General features: G+C 45.8%; 1 protein-coding gene and 1 long non-coding RNA gene across 2 annotated transcripts in view; one reads left to right on the top strand and one right to left on the bottom strand.

Moving 5' to 3' along the window:
- Nucleotides 1-473: 473 nt before the first annotated feature.
- Nucleotides 474-15,043, bottom strand: LOC109278798 (uncharacterized). The gene is made up of 3 exons (XR_002085843.2): nucleotides 14,920-15,043; nucleotides 11,060-11,164; nucleotides 474-814 (listed from the first exon to the last, which is right to left on the bottom strand). It is a non-coding gene; the product is annotated as an uncharacterized LOC109278798 (long non-coding RNA).
- Nucleotides 15,044-16,366: 1,323 nt separating this feature from the next.
- Nucleotides 16,367-20,581, top strand: part of MAP3K2 (mitogen-activated protein kinase kinase kinase 2) — a 101,997-nt gene continuing 97,782 nt past the window's right edge. Inside the window, exon 1 of the mRNA XM_019469448.2 lies at nucleotides 16,367-16,476. The gene's annotated coding sequence lies outside the window, so the exon portion shown is untranslated. The remainder of the gene's footprint in view (nucleotides 16,477-20,581) is intronic.

The raw sequence follows: 20,581 nt of genomic DNA, 5'->3' as shown, positions 1-20,581 counted from the left end.
CACAAGCTAAAAAAGGAACTCTTTTAACGGATACCATCTCCATGGTAACACTGGAAAGTCCAGATTGCCTGACACACTGGGAACCATTGCTTGGGGTCCAGTTCCAACAAGTCTGTGGGTTTAAGGGAGTCAAGTCTACATTGAAGTTGAAGGTGGAGAGGGGGGAAGAGGGCATAAAAAATGAATTTTAGTTTTTCCACACCACAAGGCGTCTGTGCCAAGGTGGCTTACATGTGTCAACATCAAAGAATCCCTCCTCCCGGGAACCAAGAGGAAGTTTCTCAAAACTAAAAGGGAAAAGTGTTTTTCTTCCTGTATCAATCTAATTTTGGAGGTATTTATTAGTGACATAAGCCTTTCCCCCAAAACAACAATGATGTGTTCTGTGTGCTAACAACATAGCTTTAAAAAAAAGTAAACAAAATTCTGCATTTTTATAAAACTTGGTAAAAAATAGTATTTCAAACTATAGTTGCCAGAAGTACACAGTAATAAAAAATGCACACATGTCACTTGGCATCTCCTAGTCCATTATTTTTATAGCTTTAGGGATAGTGTCTTGAATTTTTATTTCATTCTATGGGTTATAATCCATTATTACTATTTTTCGCTCAAATTGTACCAGGTTTGGCTATAGAGAGCTCCTCTGAGTTGGCCCCTGTGTTCTTTGATGTATCTCCATCCTTCTTTGAGCACTTCCTTACTGCTTGGCACAACATGTTCCAGGCTCATTGGGGACTTTTCCTGCCATAGCTCTGGAATCTCTAGGAGCCCTGGTTTGTTACATTGAAGAATGGTATTCAGAAAGCAGGATCTAGGCAGAAATCAGATTTAACTTGGTTAAATGAAAATGCGAACCTGAACTGGCCTTTGGAACAGCTTCGGAAGGAGAGAGCAAACCGTGCAGGGTCAAGGGGAGAAGGGGGGACACAAACAGATACTGAGGTTGAGAGAGAGCCCAGAGCAGAGTCAGCCAAGGCAGGGAGCTCAATCCTTGGCTGGGAGCACCTGTGGGAAGCATGGCCTCGATGCAAATAAAAGGAAGGATTCAGAAGGACACCATCAACAAAACAAGAAAAGGCAACCTGCTGAATGGGAGAAGATAGCTGCAAATGATATATCTGATAAAGGATTAATATTCAAAGTATATGAGGAACTTATATAACCCAACACCAAAAACCTAAATCATCTGATTTACAGATACAGAGAACCTGAACAGACATTTCTCCAAAGAAAAATACAGATGACCAACAGACACATGAAAAAGTGTTCAACATCACTCATTATCAGGGAAATGCAAATCAAAACCACAGTGAGCTATCACCGCCTTTCTGAGGCTAAAATCAAAAACACAAGAAACAACAAGTGTTGGCAAAGATGTGGAGAAAAAGGAAGCCTCATACACGGTTGGAGGAAAGTAAATTGGTGCAGCCGTTGTGGAAAACAGTGTGGAGTTTCCTCAAAAAACTAAAATAGGATTACCAGGGGCGTCTGGGTGGCTCAGTTTGTTAAGTGTCTGATTCTTGGTTTCAGCTCGGGCCATAATCTTACATTTCGTGGATTCAAGCCCTGCATCGGGCTCTGCACTGTCAGTGTAGAGCCTGCTTGGGATTCTCTCTCTCCCTCTTCCTCTGTCCCTCCCCCGCTCACTCTGTCTCTCTCAGAATGAATAAACTTAAAAAAAATTTTTTAAAAATAGGATTATCATATGCTCCAGTATTTCCACTACTGGGTATTTACCCAAAGAAAACGAAAACACTAATTCAAAAAGATACATGCATCCCTATGTTTACTGTAGCATTATTTACAATAGCCAAGATATGGAAGCATCCCAAGTGTCCATGGATAGATGAATGGATAAAGAAGATGGGGTATATACACAATGGAATATTAGTCAGCCATAAAAAAGAATGAAATCTTGCCATTTGCAACAACATGGATGGATCTAAAGGGTATTATGCCAAGTGAAGGAAGTCAGAGAAAGACAAATATGATAGATTTTACTTATGTGTGGAATCTAAAAAAACAAACCAAAATACAGGGAACAACTTTATGGTTGCTGGGGGTGGGGTGGGCAAAATGGGTGAAGAGGAGTGGGAGATACAGACTTCCACTTACGAAATGAATAAGTCATGGGAATAACAGGTACAGTGTAGGGAATATCCTCAATGGTCCTGTAACGGTGTGCATGGTGATGGATGGCAGCTACACTTGTGAGCATACATGGGGACTTACAGAATCACCATGTTGTACATCTGAAACTAAAGTAACATGTGTATCAACTACACGTCAATTAAAAAAAACAAGGAACACTGAGTTCCAGGCAGAGCTTGTACACCTGGGGCCTGGAGTTGGGAGGGAGAGGATGACTTTTATTTTCTCCCTTGCATCAGTACTCTTATGAATTTTTTAAAAAGTAGTATAGAAAAGACCTACTTTCCATTTTTTTTTTTTCTTTACCAGAGGCTATATGCATCTATTTTCTCACATTGAAGAACAATGCAGGGGATGTGGTTGGACCATTGCAGTGGGGTTCACCCAGCCACAAATGGGTCTTTGCGCGGGGGCCAGCTGCGTTGGCAGTCCCAAATCCTTGGGGCTCAGAGGGAGTGTGGATTATTTTTTTAAATTTATTTACTTATTTTGAGAGAAAAGGCATGCCCATGTTTGGGAGGGGCAGAGAGAGACAGAGAGAGAGGGGTTGGGGGAGAGAATCACAAGCAGGCTCCACACTGTCAGCGCAGAGCCCAATGTAGGGCTTGAACCCTACGAACTGTGAGGCCATGACCTGAGCTGAAATCAAGAGTCAGATGCTTAACTGCTTAACCGACTGAGCCACCCGGGCACTGTGGGAGTGTGGCTTTTAAACTCTGCTGCATGTTACCCACTATAAGAAGTACAGTTTACAACATGTCCTAACATGTAGACACATATGCAACCCGAAATTTCACGACGCAATATCCATTCCTTGTTATGGATGACGCAAGCTGCTTTCAATTCCTTGCAGGTTATTTCCTGCTAGTTTGATTTCACAACGTACTAAAGAATGGATTGGGACCTGCAGTTTGAAAACCACCCCTCCAGGCCAACCTCTTATCATGTAAATGGGGAAACTTGGCCCTAAGAAGGGAACTGAGTGCCCCAAATGCTATGGCTTTTCAAGATGAACTTTTTACGTATGACATTTACTTATGACTTGTCACACAACGCTACATTTTTATAGCTATTTGAGGAAAACAGGTCTGAGTAATGAGAGCAGATTTTTTAAAAGTGTCAAGAGCTGGATGAAATTAGACTAAGGGTCTTGAACCAGAGACTTCCTGCCCTTATTCAATAGCCCCAAATTCCTAATGTTGGAGACCATAGGCTCTCTGCAATAAAATAAATGTTTTGTCCTTCATCAGTCCATTCACCACTGACTCAGCAAAAGCTCTGAGAAGGTAGTAGGCAGAGGCGGGCATGCAAGATGAAGGTGTGAGTGCCTTGTGCTCAGGGTGCTCTCAGTTTCGCTGGGCGACAGATAGACGAACAGCCCAGCTGAGCAGACAGATAGGACCTTGCAGTAAGCAGTGTACCAGGTGGGGGTGGGGCTACTGAGGACAGCATGGGAGCTGTCAGTCTGGTTGGAGGGGGTTGTGACCTAGGAAAGTCACCTTCCTAGGCCTCAGCATCCTCCCCTGTATGGGGAAGGCACCACCTGCATCACCTGCATCGGTGAGCTGTAGTGGGCCCTGGGAGCTCCCAGCACGGGCAGGAGGAGGGCCTCAGCAGAGCATGGCAGGGAGGCTGGCAGAATGAGTAGGAAGAGGGGAGAAGGCACTCTTTGGTGGACCCACAGGCCTGAGAGGACCTGCCATGACCCTGAGGTGGGGCAGGTTGAGGATATGGGCCCTGGAGTGCAGGGTGTGACGGGAATGACAAGGAGGGGCCCCATGATGGAGGCTTTTTCTGTCTGCCACCCTTTGGAGTCAAAAATTCATCCTATGGCCAACAGGGGCCAGGGTTGTGCTCTGAGAAGCGGTATTTGTATGGCGAGATTTGCATCCTTTACACTGACTCCTGTAACCACAGGAGACTGGTGGCCAGAATCTGACACTGTGGTGCTTGGAAGACACGCTGTGAGGTGACCCAGGTATAGAAAAGGAAGCTGCAGTTTCTATTGCACTGCTGACGGCAAGAGCAGGTGGGCCGAGGTGTGAAGGTGGCTTTGTACCCCCCCACACCCACTTGGGGTGCAGGGACTGCGGGCGCTTTTCTAACTAAAGACATGGCCCTGATATCAGAGAGAGTTCTCCAACCCTCTGTGCTGAGAAACTGCCCTGGAGAATCTCACTGGCCTGAGCCTGGGAACTCAGTCCCTGACACTGTCAAGGCACTTGAGCACGACGTGAGGTGTCACAGTGAAAAGACATATAGCACACTGAACTGCACAGACCTGGGTTCGAATTCCACCTCCCCCATGTACAAATTAAGTGACTTTAGGAAAGTTGGTTAACTTTGCCCTGGACTACATATAGTTTCCTCATTGTCCAATGGAGAGAGGACATAAGTGTGGATGAGTTAACGTGTTTGAAATCTGTTGTAAACCCCCAATGAGCAGTCACTCTTTTTTTTTTTTAAGTTTATTTATTTTGAGAGCGCGAGCACACACACATACATGCGTGTGGGGGGGAGGGGCAGACAGCAAGAGAAAGAATCCCAAGTAGGCTCCACACTGTCAGCACAGACCCCGACACGGGGCTCGAACTCATGAACTGTGAGATCATGCTCTGAACTGAAACCAAGAGTTGGACACTCAACCAGCTGAGCCCCCCAGGTGCCCCAGAAGTCACTCTTAATGTCTCCTTTTACTTTTTAAATTTGTTTTAGAGGGAGAGAGAGGGCAAGCAGGAGAGGGGGCAGAGGGACACAGAGAGAGAGAGAATCTTAAGCAGGCTCCACGCTCAGTGCGTGGAGCCCAATGTAGGGCTCAATCCCATGACCCTGGGATCATGACCTGAGCAGAAATCAAGAGTCAGATGCTCAACCAATTGAGCCACCCAGGGGCCCCTCATAGTCTCCTTTTAAAGATGAAGAGGTGGAGGTGGGAAGAGTTAAGTGACTTGCCCAAGCATACCCAGCTAGCGGAACCAGGAGCCCCGTGGTGGTCTGGCTGCTGCCCACATTCCTTTGAGGAGCTGGTGCTGCTCCAAGCTTTGATTCCACAGCAAGCAGAGCCCTGCCACCTGCACCCAGCCTGAAACCACATTGCCTGTTAATCTAGTCCCAGGGGCCAGAGCACGGAGCGATGAGTCACTGCAAGCAGCTCCAACAAAGAGACCCCCTTTTCCCTAGCCAGCACACGGGCTGAGCCCTGGTTGCCAAGCAACAAGACATAACATATCTAAATACAACTAGGTCTCTTGCTGTAACAGTGAGGCCTGTTTCTTGCTTTTCCCTTTCACCCCTCCGCCTTCCTTCCAGCGTCTCCTGGGGCAGTAGGTTTGGTCCTCACGCTAACAGCTTCCAGACCAGAGTGAACGTGGACTGCAGGGTGGATTCCTAGGGGTGGATGCTCTGCCTGGGCGATGAATGGGACAAGGCTGTGCAAGGCAGGAGGGAGGGAGGTGCAGAAGGTGTGGGCGGTGGCAGCAGACAGGATGGGCTTTTACCATTCCAGCCAGGTAAGGGCGGTGGTGGTGCCAGGACATGACTTCCTGACACCGAACCAGGAGGATGGCAGAGGGAGGCTCCTCAGATGGGGGTGCGTGTCCATTTCCTTGGGGCTTCAGCTGTTCCAGGGGCCCCAGGGTGGTGACAGCCTCCTGTGTGGGTCTCGTGGCATCTCTTCTCGAACCTGTGCTTTTTTCATTCCATCTGGTTACTCGGTTTAGCTGCAGAATGTCTTGAGAGGGTGGCTCCCCTGGGAGGGCCTCTTGCCTACACACTGGCCTTGCTTATGCCAAAGACTGTGGACAGGGTAACAGTTATAATTTTAGGACTCCTCTTGTGGTCAGGCAACGAACTTGGCCTTTGCCCTTTGCGTATATATCATCCTATTAACCCTTACAATGACAATGTAATGTATTATTTTTTATCAGTTTTATTAGGTTTGATTTACACACAATAAAAGACACCAATTTTACCTGTACAATTTGGTGAGTTGTGACAAAAGTATAACAATGTTGTAAGCAACATCACAGTGTTCACCACAGAACATTTCTGTCACCACTCTGCAGCCAATCCTCTACCCTTGACCTCTCTGGCAACCACTGACCACTATAGTCTTACCTTTCCTAGACTTTATTTCATTCATTCATTCATTCATTCATTCATTATTTGAGGGGGGGGGGAGGAACAGGGGGGAGGGACAGGGAGGGAGAGGTAGAGAAAGAGAGGGAAAAAGGGGGAGAGGGAGGGAGAGGGAGAGGAGAAGGGGGAGGGAGAAGGGGAGGGAGAATCTTAAGCAGTCTCCATGCTCAGCATGGAGACCGAGTCAGGTCTTGATCCCAGGACCCTGAGATCATGACCTGAGCCAAAATCAAGAGTCAGATGTTCAACCAACTGAACCAGCAGACTCCCCTCTTAGACTTTCATTTACACGGAATAACAGAACATGTAGTCCTTTGGTGACAGTCTTCTTTCACTTAGCATAATGCTTTTGAAACATTATCATTGTTCTGCTAACCAGTTAATAAATATTTGGGCTGTTTCCATTTTGGAGCTATTATGAAAAAAGCAGTAATGAACATATATGTACAAGACTTTGTGTGGACATGTGTGTTCATTTCTCTAGGAATGGAACTGCTGGTTCATTAAACAGATGAAAGATTGAAGCTCAGAGGGGTTAAGAAACTTGTTTGAGCTCATGCACCTTGGCAGAAATTCACAGACAACGGCAGGTGGTCGCCCATAGGAAATATGTTTTGTTTTTTAATTTTTATATTTTAATTTTTTATTTTTTAGTTGAAAGTTTTTTGGCCAGTAATTACTGTAGTAGTGTGTATCTGGGCTGGATCCAGGTGTATTCAGGCTCCTGGCATAGGTAGACAGACACTAAGCACAAGTTGCTGAGTGCACAGGGGCGTAGGTCACTCTCGGAAAGCATTAGCAGGTGACTTCCAGAAGCCTAAGTGGCAGGGTTGCAGGGTTTTTGTTTTGTAAAGATGTTTGCCAGGCTTCTCCACTGTAAAATTACTATTTTCTCTTTCTAATTAATTACTCAAGAGGGGAGACTTTGAGAGGAAGCATCCTGCTCCTCATCAAGCTTTCATCCACTGGTCTGAATATCCATTATGAATTTCCTGACTCCACCATTCCTTTTACATTTGTCATTGGCAGTTTCCTATTAGGGAGAGCTTTCCCTTCTTCCCCATTTATGTTTAGATCAGTATGCCTCATGGATTATTTTATTATATGGGAGATAATCCATAATTATCACTGTTTTAATGTTTAACATGTCCCAGATTTGACCAAATTCAGTCTCTTGAAGCTGGCTCCTATGTCCTTTTAACACACGCACAATGTCCCAGGCTTTCGTACTTCTGTGGCAGCCCCGGTCCCTTTTAGTGGAGAATGGCATTCAGAAACCAAGAATGGGGTGCTAGAGATACTTGTTTTTGCTGGGCTGTCCCACTTACAGGCCTCCTCAGGCTACAGGGTTTCAAGGCAGTGGGGCTGGGTCAAAGGCAGGGCCATGACACTGGACTTTTAAGTGAGAGCTCAGCAAAACTGGGCATCAACATCAAGGGAATCTACAGTAGGTGCCAGGATGGGGAAACCCAGCCAAGTCAACCAGTCAATACAGTTTCTCTGCTCAGAAATCTGTCTATAAATTTCATAAATTTAAAAACCTCTGGGGCAGGGGGAGGTAACACCTTTCAGCTTTTCTTCCTTTGGTGTGAATAACTTCCAGGGCAGAGAACATGAGAAGCTGGTTCTTAAGGAACGTGGTGGAGGGTCAGGGAGAATGAGGGCAGGCATGGCAGGGGAAGAGTCTAGGGACTCCAGATGGTACATTGTGTCTCCAGTGGCGACAGAAAATTGCCCAAGTTCTCCTGCCACAAACCCTGTGCTATGCCCAAGGCTGATGGACCAGCTGGCTCACAAGAATCTGAGCGGAGTGAACTCCAGAATTAGAGGTGGGGGCTCATAACGTGGGACCACCATCTCAGAATTGGTCTCCCTGAAAATAACTACCTTCTGGTTGTTTTGGGGTACCCTCCATTCTGAAGTGGCTGCTGGCCTTACTGGGCAGGTGTGGTGCTAGGCCTCTCATGGGCAGCAGGTGGGGACAAGCCTGCCTGTTTGCAGTGGCTTTCTTCTCTTTTCTTTTTGAGAGAGAAGGAGCATGTCCGCAGGCACACAAGAGGGGTGGGGGAGCACAAGTTGGGGAGGGTCAGAGAGAGAGGGAGAGAGAATCCTAAGCAAGACCAACATGGGGCTCGATCTCACAACCACGAGGCCATGACCTGAACCAAATCTAAGAGGCAGACTCTTAACTGACCAAGCCACCCAGGTGTCCCTCCAATGGTTTCCACATGCCTTGTCCCACTGGTGTCTCTCACAATCCTGGGGCAGGATGCTCTTTTCTGTCTTCTAGATGAGGACACTGAGCAAGCCAGGCCAAGAGGAGCAGGAATCAGTCCCTGTCAACTCTAGTGTTCATAGTTTAGCCTGGCCAGAGCCACCAGACCTGGCCATAGCAGGGTGGCCACTGAGGGCACAGGGAACCCCACGGAGACCGGTCTGAGCAACCTCAGCAGTCTGGAGGGGCCGAGGGGTCAGTGGCACTGCTGCCTTTCAGGATGCTGAACCTTCTCCAGTGTAGCTTCAGACAGGCTGGCCTATGGTGAAGAACCAGACCTTCAGATGAAGGACGTCAACCGTTTGAGCAGACTTGCAGGAACTAGCTGTGAAAGGAGCTATACCACACTGGACTGATGGGTGTGGTGAGCCAGAAGGATGAAGGTGACTAACTCCTCACTGGTGTCTGCCGGTGAGTACCTGGGGGAGGGGCAGGTCCTGCAAACCAGTTCTGAGAGCAGACTGGGAAGGCCTGGAGGGAAGGAAGCCAGTGGTGTCACCACTGGTCAGGCTGAACCTGGAGGGCAGAGCCCCAGTGCTGGGAGGGGCAGCTGAAGGAAAGGCAGGGAGTGGTGCCCTGTGGCATTAGGCAATCAGGGAGGGGCTCTGGGACCTGGCATTAGGGAGGGATCCTGAGACACCAGGCACTCGGCAGGGCTGGACGCATGACCTCCACTCAGGACTGCTCCGTGAGGAGTCCCAGCAGCCTGGTGACGGCAACCCCACCTTTCTCTGCTACTTTTTCCTTATATGCAGATGAGAATAATAATTCTGCTGACCTGTCTTTCTCAGGATGTTTGTGAAAAACACCTAATAAAACATGGTGCAGAGAGACAAGGAAAAAGAGGAATGGGAAGAGAAGAAAATATAAACAGGATAAAGGGAAGAAACAAGGCACAAAGATCAGAAGCAAGGGTGGACCATTAGGGGGTGCTGCAGGGGGTAGAGGTCACCAGGAGGCCCCAAGCAAAAGGCCAACTTCTAAAAAACTGATTATTGTCAACAATTTGATATTTTAAAGGTGTATCTTTTACTACAGTCTTAGAATGCCCTAATTCAGAAAACCCATGTGATTTAAACATCTCTTGGTCCTTTTCCAAAACAGGAAGTTCTCCCCCAATGGCAACCCATAATTTCCCCATATCATGGAAAGTGAGCTGGGACAAGGGCTAAGGGAATGTGAAAGGAATGAGTTGCACTTCTCAGATTTCCCTTAGCATCAGTATCTCATGTGATCTCTCATCCTGCCATAAACACCACGGGCAAAAAGAAATCCCTAACTGTTCTCTTGCAGCCAAGAAGCTGTCCTTAGCTCTCTATCCATTATACAAACATCTTTCACTGAAAAAAAAAAAAAAAAAATTAGAGGGGTGCCTGGGTGGCTCAATTAGTTAAGTGTCTGACTCTTGATTTTGGCTCAGGTCATGATCTCACAGTTTGTAAGACTGAGCCCCATGTCCAGCTCTGTGCTGATGGCACGGAGCCTGCCTGGTATTCTCTCCCCCGTCTCTCTCTGCCCCTCCCCCGGTCATGCGCGCGCGCTCTCTCTCTCTCTCTCTCTCTCTCTCTCTCTGAAATAAATAAACTTAAAAAAATTAGAAGAAACAAGTTAAAATTTAAGTATACATACCAGCTATCAAATTTATGTTTGTAATTAAAGCAGAAAATAAAGTAAAACTACCCTAAAATCTATCTAAAAACTTACCTAAAAACAAAAAAATACCAGCACAACAAAGATCTATGCAGGGAGGAAAGACTGAAGGAAAGAGCTATAGAAGGAACGAGAGGGTTTTCTTCCTTGTGTTTTCCACATTTTCCATTAATATGTGTAACATAATGAGAAAATATATGACAAACATAATTTTAAAGAAATATACCCAATAGCAACTGATAAAGGAAAGAATTAGGGATGACCAAGATCACAGAAAATTCAAGACCAACCTCTGTGGGAAATCTTGTCATAGGACCTCTTTCCAAGGCTTTTGGAAAGCTTTTTGGGCAATCCCCAACAGCTGAAATCCCAGAAATGACTTTTCTTTGCTTGCAGAAGCACTGTGGACTTTTTATCAGGAGATTTACTTTACTAATATTACATTTTGCTTTTTGACATAGCAAAGTGGGTGTTCACCCCAGGGGATCATGATGACAATAATAAAAATTAAAAAAAAAAAATAACAGACTTACCATGGATCATTTATATAGCACACGGTCCTTCTCTGGCTCCCTAAATCCCAACTTTTCATGTGCTTCTCAGGGAAGACATGATTAGCTGCTATGCAACAGCCATCCATCCCTCAGCTCCCTGGTAACCTCTAGCCTGGGTTTGTGGCCAGACATGGTCTGGCAGTGTGCCCAGCCCTGGGGCACACCTCATGTGGGCTGTCCACATTATGGTAATGCTGACTCCTTTGCAGACACAGAAACGGAGCTGGCTCAGTTCTGGCCAATGAGATGCTCCTAGGACTAGGTTCAGCTACCAGTGACAATGACTTACCCCTTTCTTATGTGAAAGTACAGAGTCCTGTGGTTCAGACCAGGATGGGGGTTCTGCTTCCACAGTTCTTTGCACGGCCCCCTTGTTCTCCTTCTTCAAGATGATCTGTAAGGTATTCCAGGATGGAGAAAGGGATGAAGGCAGAGGGATCAAAGGGGTCAAAGCAGTAGACTCTTGAGGAAGGGTCTCTCAAGAAGGTTCTTGGATGGACACTTCCACTGATTTCCCTTTTACTAGTATTTAGTTATATGACCACATTTAGTTGCAAGGGAGGTTGGGAAATAAACCCTTTATTACGGGGGACGTCTATTGCTCAACTAAAATTCAATTGCCATGGAAAGAGGAGAATGAACTTGGGGGCACCATTAGCAGATTGTTAGCAAGAACAAAAGGGGTACTCTGCTGGAGGGCTGATGTGAGATTGTCCTTGATGAAGAGAATCCCAAACACATCTAGCCTCAGATTTTGGTTTCTAATGTTATTCTCCAATAGAAGGAAACAGGGCTCCTTGGAGAATGGCTGATTCTAGGACTGGGGCAAGAAACATTCAGGATGAGTCTGGCACATCTGGTAATGCCAGAAAGTTAGGAAGTACTCAAAAAGTAGGGGGAAAAAAAAGAAAGAAAAAAAGAAAATATCATAATGATGAGACCCTCAGAGGGTCACAGGAACCAGTGGAAAGAGCTCCTAATGGCCAAATCTGGAACAATTTGAGCAAAAAAATAAATAATGTTATACTGGATTACAACCTAAAGTATAAAATAAACATCTGTGAGCCCATATTAATATAAATAAATGATTGAATAGGTAATAACTGAGGGAGAAGAGACACATTTTCCATGGAGAATTCCAAGGAATTTATGTAGATATTCTGCACTCTAGGAGGTGAAGCATAACTCTCCACTCCTTAGGTGGGAGCACAGTGATTTCATTTCAGAGAATACAACATGGAAGTTGGGGGGGGGGGGGGGGAAGAATAGAGAAACCTGGAAGTGAGGCTTCAAACAGGCAATCAAGGTCAACCTCAACCTTCATAAATCATGTTGATGACAGGCTGTGATGAGAAGGGCACTTTACCCCTGTGATCTTCATCCCCAAATTCAAACCTTACTTTAATCATAAGAAACACATAAGACAAACCACAGTGGAGAAATATTCTACAAAATATCTGACCACTACTTCTCAGAACTGTGAAGGTCATCAAAAACAAGGGACATTGTAACCAAGCAGAGCCGAAGGAGACAGGAGGACTAAGTGTAATGGGGGATCCTAGATGGCATTCTGACACAGAAAAGGGACATTAGGTAAAAATTATGGAAATCTGAATAAAGTATGGATTTTAGTTAATGATAAGGTATAATATTGGTTCCCTAATCTGAAAAATGTATCAAATATTAATAATTGGGGAAATTGGGTGGGGTATATCTGGGAGCTCTCTGTACTATCTGCTCAATCTGTCTGTAAATCTAAACCTGTTTCCAAAGTTAAAAGCTGAGAGAGAAAGAGGGAGAGAGAATATGAATCCTTTCCCTTTCCTGAGTAGGAGGCCAAGATATTTGGAGGTGAGGGAGTCATCTTATGACTGTAGAGATGACAATCACAGCCATAACCAATTATGGACCACTCTATTGGGTTTTTGTTATATAAAAAAATAAACTTCACTGTTGAAGCTGTTTTGGGCCAGGTGTCTTGTTCCTTGCAGCTGAATGCATCCCAACTGACACTCCTCAGGTCACTTTCACAGCCACCGCTGTAGTTTAGACCTTTATCTCCTTACTTAGGATTGTTAGCCTGCTTGAGCACTCTTCCTTCCTCATTTGGTTGCTCTCTTCCTCCTCTGGATTTACCCACTGGCTGCATCTCTCCAAACACCCTGAGGCCAGCAATTCTTGCCCTTTCCAGGAGAGGGCTATTCTTCCAAGCTTGTGCAGACTTGAGTCCTTCTGCCAGGAATGCCCATTCCTCCCTCCTCCATTCCAGCAAATAGCTACCCAGATGCAAGTTTCAGCTCACCGTGTGTGATGGGCAGGATTCTCCTATGTCCCTGAAGATCCACAGGTAAACATGGCCTGTGTGGTAAACATGGCCTGGTACTGTGACTATAACGAACCGTACCCCTATGATTAGATTGATTTCTAAGAACAGATTATCTTGCAGGGCCTGCCCGAATCATATGAACTTTTAAAAAGCAGAGAGTTTTCTCTGGCTGGTAACAAAAGAGGAAGTCAGACAGAGATTCAACACGTGAGGGGGATTTGATTTTCAAGAAATTCTATGTTGCTGGCGTTGAGGATGGAGGGGTCCCACGGCAAGGAATGCTGGTGGGCTCTAGAAGCTGATAGCAGGCCCTGGATGAATGCCTGGGAGGAAATGGGGACCTCAATCCCACAACCACAAGGAACTGACTTCTGACAACAAGAATGAAGATGGAAACAGGTCTTCCCCCAGAGCCTCCAGATAAGAACTCAGCCCAGCTGATATCCTGATTTCAGCCTCATGATACCGAACAGAGAACCCAGCCAGATGCTGTGCAAACTCTGACCTAGAGAGCTGTGAACTAATAGTAAATAGGTGCCACTAAGTCTGAGGCAGTTTATTATGCAGCAGTAGAAAACTAACACACCATGCCTCCTCTCTGAAGTCTTCCCTCATTCCTTATATACACCTGTGATGTCCTCCTCTCTGCTGCTGGGGCACCTCATACACAGCTCTGCTACAGGGCAAGTCGCTAAGTATTATACTGATCCACTTAGGGGTCTGCCCTCATCACACAATTCCAGAGTTCCCGAGAAGTGGTGGAAACTACAACTTTATCACTGCAATCTCAGGCACAGAGCAGAAAGGCAAAAAATACTGATTAAATGAGGATTTCATCAAGAAAAAAACCCCCCAGGATCCCTAATTTGTAATCATATACACTAAAATTGCCAAAGGTACCAGAGATCTAATGTCTAAGCCAGAGAAAAACTCACCAATGTAAAGAGAGAATGGAGAAAAAAGGTTAATATTCATGTAGGGTGTTTCTAAGGAACCAGATGTGAATGAAGTCCCCAGGTAAGTAGGTGAGGGAAGAAGTAAGCAGAAGTATGAGGAAAAATCTCTACATTATTAGTAAACAGGTATTTATTGAATGTCTGCTATGTGGTCAGGCCAGGAAGTGTGGAAAACAATACAGGATTTAAACCCTGCTCTCAAAAATACTGAAAGCCTCCTTTCTGTGGCATACCATGCTTAGAATGTTAGAACCAAAACGAATTTTAAAGACCTTGATTTTATGCATACTTAAGCTTAAAAATCCTCTACTTTTTTTTAATGCTTATTTTTGAGAGGGGATGGGGCAGAGAGAGAGAGGGAGACACAGAATCCGAAGCAGGCTCCAGGCTCCGAGCCATCAGCACAGAGCCCGATGCGGGGCTCCAACACAGGAACCATGAGATCATGACCTGAGCTGAAGTCTGACATTTAACTGACTGAGCCACCCAGGCGCCCCCAGAATCCTATACTTTTTAAACAAGTGGGAGCAAATGGATTTTCTATTGAGCTCCGTAGTTTTGAGGTCTTTTGATATTGGCCCTTCTTTGCGTTGGCTGCCTAATTCTCTGTAGGACAGACGAACCATTCATTATCAGCTTAGCCTGATAGTCATTTAGGTTGTTTGGAGATTTTCACTATTACAAACATCTGTCCAGTAGCAACTAAGCTCCCGCGCCTTTTACATCTCTGTGAAAGGGTCTATAATGACAATTCCAGGAAGGGGACCCAGATATTTTAGGACACCACACCCTCTCCCGCAGTCCCTGCCCCACGGACGCAGGCTCCCTTGAGCAGCTAGGGCCTCCTGAGTTGGGGCAGTTGCCTACCTCTGGGCCTGGCGGGTGCAGCTCCCATCTCTCTCCGGGAGTGGAAATGTGGTCTGGAATAGGCAGGAAGGAGGTGGACTCCACAATGTACCCAGAAGCAAAGTAGATGCAGAGCGAGGTTTAAAAAAAAAAGGCACAGGAAGTTGTTAAGGGGTACTTGAGAAAGAAGAGAGGGGGTGCAAAAGATGCTTTCTGGTTCAGGGTGGCGTAGGCTAAAATCAGTCGGAATACATACAGGTTATTCACTCGCGATTAATTTGTTTTATCCTGTGGGCAATGGGGAACGAGGGAAAGATTCAGTGAAAGAGAGGTTTCCGATTCTGCCACTTGATCTAGGGGTGAGTGTCAATTCATCTCTCTGGGTTGTTTCCACATCTGTTAAAACTGGGGAAGTAGTATTTGCTGGGCCGACCTAGAACGGTGACAGGAACTGAACAGAGAACAGCTGTAAAACTTAAAAGGCCGATCTCCGGGGAGGGGGTGGTGGTGGTGGTGGTTTACAGTTAGCTAACAAGCCGACAGTAATATCTAAAGTGCTTCAGAAAACAATTCTGCAGTGAAGTCCGAAAATTAAGAGGCAGATGGCTTTTCGCCTGCAAACGACATGTCACAGACTGAGTCGGTCGCAGCCTCTCCTTGCTCTGCTGCTCCGCGCCTGGCTCAAAGCCCACGCAGGAAACCCTCGCCCGGGTTTGCTTGGAAGTCTCGGGCGCCGAGGACTCCCGGAGGCGGAGGATGGCGGCGCGCGTGCGCGTGCGCGGCGCACCCCGCACGAAGAAGGCGGCCGTGATCTAGGGGCGGGGCTGGCGCCGGGGCTGACCCGGACTGGGAATCCCCGCAATGCCTAACGGGTGGGGGCAGCGGAGCGTGCGTGGGCGCAGCCAGCCAGTGCGCAGGCGCGGGCACGCTCCCCTTGGCCTCCGCGCGGCGCTGTAGGCTGGGCGCGCGCCCGCGGCGGGTTCCGTTCCCGGCGGGCGGAGGGTTGTGCGCGCAGGAGCGAGCCGGCCGTGACGTGCGCCGCGCTACGCCCGACGTCACGGGTCCGTGTGTAGTGGCGGCCCGGCTGCCCTCAACGGCGGCGCCTGACGAAGGTGGTGCGGTCGCTGGGTGCGGCGTTCAGGGGTCGCGCGGCGTGCGGCGACAACCACGATTAGAACGACGATCGGGAGGCCGGGCACCTTCAGCCGCGGAGTCGCCGCTCCCGCCCCTTCTCCGGCCTCTGGCGGCGCCCGGCCCACGGCTTCCTCCTTTCCTGCCCAGCTTCGCGCGGGCCTCGGGGCCGCGGCGGCGAGAAGTACCTAAGGGCGCCGAGAGGCCCCGGCCGGCCGCGACGTTCCACGCGCCCGCCACCCCGCCCGGCGCGGGCTCCATGTGAAGGAGAGACTCGGTCCGCACCACACTCCTCGCGCGCCCCTCCGGCCCCCGGGGGCCCGCGGCCTCCCCCGATCGGGGGGGGGGGGCGCGGTGACAGGCCGCGCGGGGGCGGAGGGGCGGGCTCGGAGGCAGCGGCGGCCCCTCCTCGGGCCTGCGGCTCCCTACGTCCCCGCGGAGCGGCCGGTACGTGCCTGTGTATGTGTGGGGCGGGGGCCGCGGGAAGGGGGCCGCAGCCCGCCTTTGCGCAGCTCCCCGGGCGGGGGTTTCGCTGGGTGGTGGTCCCGCTCCAGTTGGGCAGATCTCGGGGTCCCTGTATCCTGTCCTGGATCCCAGATCTGAGCGAAGTAGACTGCTGAGCTGGGTAGCTGTCAGACATGTACTCTGCAGGGATTTTAGAAGCAAGAGTGCATCTGGTCCCTTGGGAGAATCAGATATATGCAGTAAGCGAAAAAGTGCTTGCCTTTGCACTGTCACATTGTGATTCTCTTTTGATTGGGGTTGATTCTTCCTTCTCGCTTTAGCTAGCACTAACTGCGCCGGGCAGTTGTCTTGCATTGTCTGACTTGGTCTTCTCAGCACAATGAGGTTGGTAGTGTCTCTCCATTTTACAGATAAAATAATTGAGTCTCAGGGAGCTAGGGAATTTGCCCAAGGTCATGCAACTGGTAATCTGGGAAGCCTTGATTCCACTATGATGTCTTTTCCGTAGGAGTGTATTTTTGTGTCTTGAAAAAAAAAATATGTGAGGAAAATGAGAAGAGCTAGAGAGTTTCTTCCTGGGAGTAATGTAGTTTACTTGCCCCTAACGTAGGCTGTTCGATGTGTTTTGCTGCAACCTAGCCAAATCATTTTATTGCTTTTAAATAATTACTTTTAAAAAGGCGCTGGGCACCTTCACCTTTTTTTGCGGTAGGATTGAACAGAAAACAAATTTCACTCTTCTTAAGAGGAAATATAGTGAAGACTATTTGATACATATTAGAAGATGATAATTAAAAAAAGAAAAATAATTGGTAACACTGCATATTTCTTGAAAAGTTACAATGTTACTTGTGCAGTTTGTTCTTGACAAATACGGGGAACTCGCACTTGGGTTATTAGCTTGAGATTTCCTTATTGCAAAACTTGTTGCTGAATTATGTGGCAATGGCTGAACATACTTAGTAATTGGTGCAGTCTTATGCAATATTTCTGAGTTGAGTGTCAAAATTCAGTGTGTAGAATATCATAGAAACTTGTAATGGTGTGATTTTTTTCCCCCTTTCCTTTGTATGTGGTGACTGATCAATGTTTATAAACTAAAAATTCTCATTTTAGCATTGGCCTGTATTATTTCTTTGATTATGGTTGGTGAATAAGAAAAGAGCCTTTACGTTTCTCTTTACAGAGCAAATATTGGTAAATTCCTTTGAGTAGTTGAAGCTTCACGCACAGTTGCGAATGTTTGAGAAAGGTACTGATGCCCAATTACAGTACTCTGTAATTTTATCCAGTGTATTTTCAGTTTGAAAAAATTTGTAGTTGAATGATTTTGTATTGTCTGTAGAGAAAAAGTTAAATTATAGAGTTGATAGTGGTTGGTTCACAGATTGAATTGTTGTTTGGTTAAAATATAAACTATGTTGAGTCCTGTTGAATTATGTTGAGTGTGAGATCATTATAGAATCGTTATCTAGCTGTGATATCCATGTGTCTCTTTTGAAAGACTAGTTGTTAAAGGCTTATTTTTAAAAATTGGATTACATTATGTACTCAATCTTTTAAGCAGTGGTTTAGATGAATCTTTCATTTTTAGTTCACCTTACTGCTACCAAAGCGGTAAACTATTTAATAGTTGCTGTATTAAACTGCAGTCATGTTTGATTCTTGACAGTTGCCGCAGCTTTGATTTCAGGTTGATCTTTTCTCCCCTTCTAGAATTGGAGTTCACCGGGCTCCTCAACACACTCCCCCAACTTTTTATTATGAAAGTTTCAAGCATATGAGAAATTACTAATTGTGAACATCCATACCATGACCCTTTAGATTCAATATTTGTTGACATCTTGCTGTATTTGCTTTATCTATAAATATGTGTGTATTATTTTTGGCTCAGCCATTTGAAACTAAGCTGTAAACATTGTGGCACTTTCCCCGTAAATATGTCAGCATACATTTCCAAAGATGGACATTTCCTTACATAGCCAAAATACTATTACTGTCACTTTTTTTAGTTCATATTTTCTAATCAATAATTAGTTGATAGTTTCTTATTGGTAGTTCCTTAATGTAATCTAACATCATCCATACTTAAATCTATTTATAGTACTGGTCTTTTATGGTGTTTTACACCTAGCCACACCAAACCAAGATCTTGTCAAGGTTTATTCACTGCATTTGGTTGTTAAGTCTCTTTGAGCTCTTCGAATCTAGAACAGTCTCACCTCTCCCTTTTAAAATGAGGTTGCTTTTTAAAAAGAGATCAAGCCAGTTGTCTTATAAAATGAGTCACATTTTCTTTGTCTGATTTCCCCCCCCCCCCCCTTATGGTGTCATTTAGTGTATTCAGTTTCCCTGTATTAGTTAACTGTAAGCTAGGTTTAAAGGCTTGATTAGTTTAAAATCAAATATTTTGGGCAAGAATAACCCCTCAGTGATGCCATGTACTGCATATTGCTTCCCATCAGGTCATATGTTGTCAGGTCCCATCATTTGTGATGCTGAGTTTGATCACTTGGGTATGGGGGTGAAGGTAAGGTCTATCTATTTTCCACACTGCAGTTAGCAGTCTGTGTTTTAGCTTTTCTTAGCCAATATTTGTTGCACAGAGGTAGCAGAAATATCATAAAGGAAGAATGGATTTATTAAAAAACATTTTGAGGGGTGCCTGGATGGCTCAGTCGGGCATCTGACTTTGGCTCAGGTCATGGTCTCATGGTTTGTGAGTTCGAGCCCTGCGTCAGGCTCTGGGCTGACAGCTCACAGCCTCGAGTCTGCTTTGGATTCTGTGTCTCCTCTCTCTCTCTATCCCTCCCCTGCTCTTGCTCTGTCTTTCTCTCTGTCTCTCTCAAAAATAGAACACTGAAAAATATTTTAAAAAACATTTTGAGAAAACTGTCTATTTTTATGGTGTAAGGCAAGGAGCACTGGATTGTCAGAAGATCTAAATTCTAGTCCTAATACGACCACTATGTGAAGTTCAAGAATTATAATAGAATTATATGTTTTTTTTATTTAAATTTTTTTTAACGTTTATTTATTTTTGAGACAGAGAGACAGAGCATGAACGGGGGAGGGGCAGAGAGAGAGGGAGACACAGAATCGAAAGCAGGCTCCAGGCTCCGAGCCATCAGCCCAGAGCCCGACGCGGGGCTCGAACTCACGGACCGTGAGATCGTGACCTGAGCCGAAGTCGGACACCTAACCGACTGAGCCACCCAGGCGCCCCGAATTATATGTTTTTTTTAAACTTCACTCAGTGTTCTCATTTCATAATGATCAAGTTAGTAAACATTTGTGAATTTCTGTTTTTTTAATTGAAGTATAATTGACATAGTATCCTATTAGTTTTAGGTGTATACCATAGTTATTTGATATTTTTATACATTACAGAATGATCCCCACAATAAGTCTAGTTACCATCTGTCGCCTTACAAAGTTATATTATTGGCTGTACTCTCTATGCTGTATATTACATTTCTATGACTTACTTTATGAATACTGTAATTTCTGATAATAAGGAGTGTTGGTTACATTTAGAGGTGAACCTCATTTTAATTAAGCCAGGTAGAAATAAATCAAGTATATGTAATATGAAATTGAATTTATTTCCCAACTAATTGACATTTAGTGGGTTATTGGTTTATTTATTTTTAGGTTAGTGTTTTAAAGAAGGTTTCATAATAGGATTTACTTAAGTAACACATTTTCTCATTAAAAATACGATTTAATTCATTAAACAGTTTATGTGAAGTTTTTCCACACGTAGGATGAACTATATGTGGAAATAAAGAATCCTTTCCCTTATTCTCAAGGTGTTGTGTGAGGTATATCTCTGTATCTAGACACACATATACGTTTATAAGAAATTTGGCTGGGGGCGCCTGGGTGGCTGGGTTTAGTGTCCGACTTCAGCTCAGGTCATGGTCTCACAGTTTGTGGGTTTGAGCCCCATATGGGGCTTTGTGCTGACCGCCCAGAGCCTGCTTCGGATTCTGTTTTCCTCTCTCTCTCTCTCTCTCTCTCTCTCTGCCTCTGCCCCTGCCCCGCTCTCTCTCAAAAACAAATAAACATTTAAAAAAAAAAAAAA

Source organism: Panthera pardus, unplaced genomic scaffold (genome assembly GCF_024362965.1).
Source record: "Panthera pardus isolate Hobbes unplaced genomic scaffold, ASM2436296v1 HiC_scaffold_10, whole genome shotgun sequence".
Classification (NCBI taxonomy): domain Eukaryota; kingdom Metazoa; phylum Chordata; class Mammalia; order Carnivora; family Felidae; genus Panthera; species Panthera pardus.
This window is presented reverse-complemented; position numbering and strand designations above follow the sequence as displayed.